Here is a 1,078-nt window from a genome sequence, read left to right on the forward strand (position 1 = left end):
GGCTGCCTTTCGGCCTGGGCGGTTGTCTTTCCCTGTAGCTGTGCTAAGGCAGCGGGAAGGAAACTCGAAAGCCCTGGTTCCTGCAGCCAAGGCACTGAAAACCTGCTCCAACACACCGGGGGTTTGCGTCTTTTTGTCAGCTCCGGTCGGGATTTTTCTGGTTTGGGAGGTAGTGTCTTTGATAAGTTTTATTTCAGCAACTGTGATAGTTATTTTCTCCTTCAAAACACATTGTTTCATATGCTTCAAAGCAGGCTATAGGGTTTATACTTTTTTATTTTTCTGTCATTAAAAATAGCTTGTTTTTAACGCTGTACTTGAGGTAGTTTTTTATCAGAAAGGTTTTAATTTGACTTTTTGGTTGAGCTAATACTACATCTGCTTTTCTTTTTCTCAGGAATAGATTTTAAGAATATGACCTTAGTTCAGGTTCTCTTTTGCTTTCAATTTTTTTTTTGACGTTTATCTAATCTCCCGTGAGAAATCAGCTATTGCATATTTCTCTCATTATGCTGAAGCGGTAGGATTTTTTAAGCAATCTAGGCAGACACAAAGATAATCAACACCTTTATGTGTGAAGACAGGTGCAGATACAGGCTTGCATTGTGCAAGAGGGGGGTGGGAGGAATCTTAAATGCACCATAATACAGAAAATTTAAACAAAGGCTGCTGTAAAAAGATGCTGTTGTGTGATTATGAAACCATAGCTTAAAAATGTCCACCCACGCTGAACAAGTAATTGAACACAGCTCTCGCATGGCAGAACAGCAGGAGAAGGCTTTTCTTTAGGAGGGGACCACCTTAGTTGCTGCTGAATTCTTTTGATATGTACATAGATATGAATCTGCTTTTACTGCCAAAAAATAAGTACTTGGTACAGAACTAAAGTTACCCGGTGATGTTTTGTTGCCTAGTATAATACAGACCTTGACAAAACTAGAACTCAAAAGTAAAAAAAAAAAATGGCAGTGAAAACCTAGTTTTAGATGGAATCTTACAGGCAGGAGTGGAGATTTGTAAGAAGCAGTCATAAAATTTTGCAGATGCAGTGTTTCTGCGAAGATTTACATGAACGCTC

This window comes from Mesitornis unicolor, unplaced genomic scaffold (genome assembly GCF_000695765.1).
Source record: "Mesitornis unicolor isolate BGI_N332 unplaced genomic scaffold, ASM69576v1 scaffold7018, whole genome shotgun sequence".
In the NCBI taxonomy this organism is placed as follows: Eukaryota; Metazoa; Chordata; class Aves; order Mesitornithiformes; family Mesitornithidae; genus Mesitornis; species Mesitornis unicolor.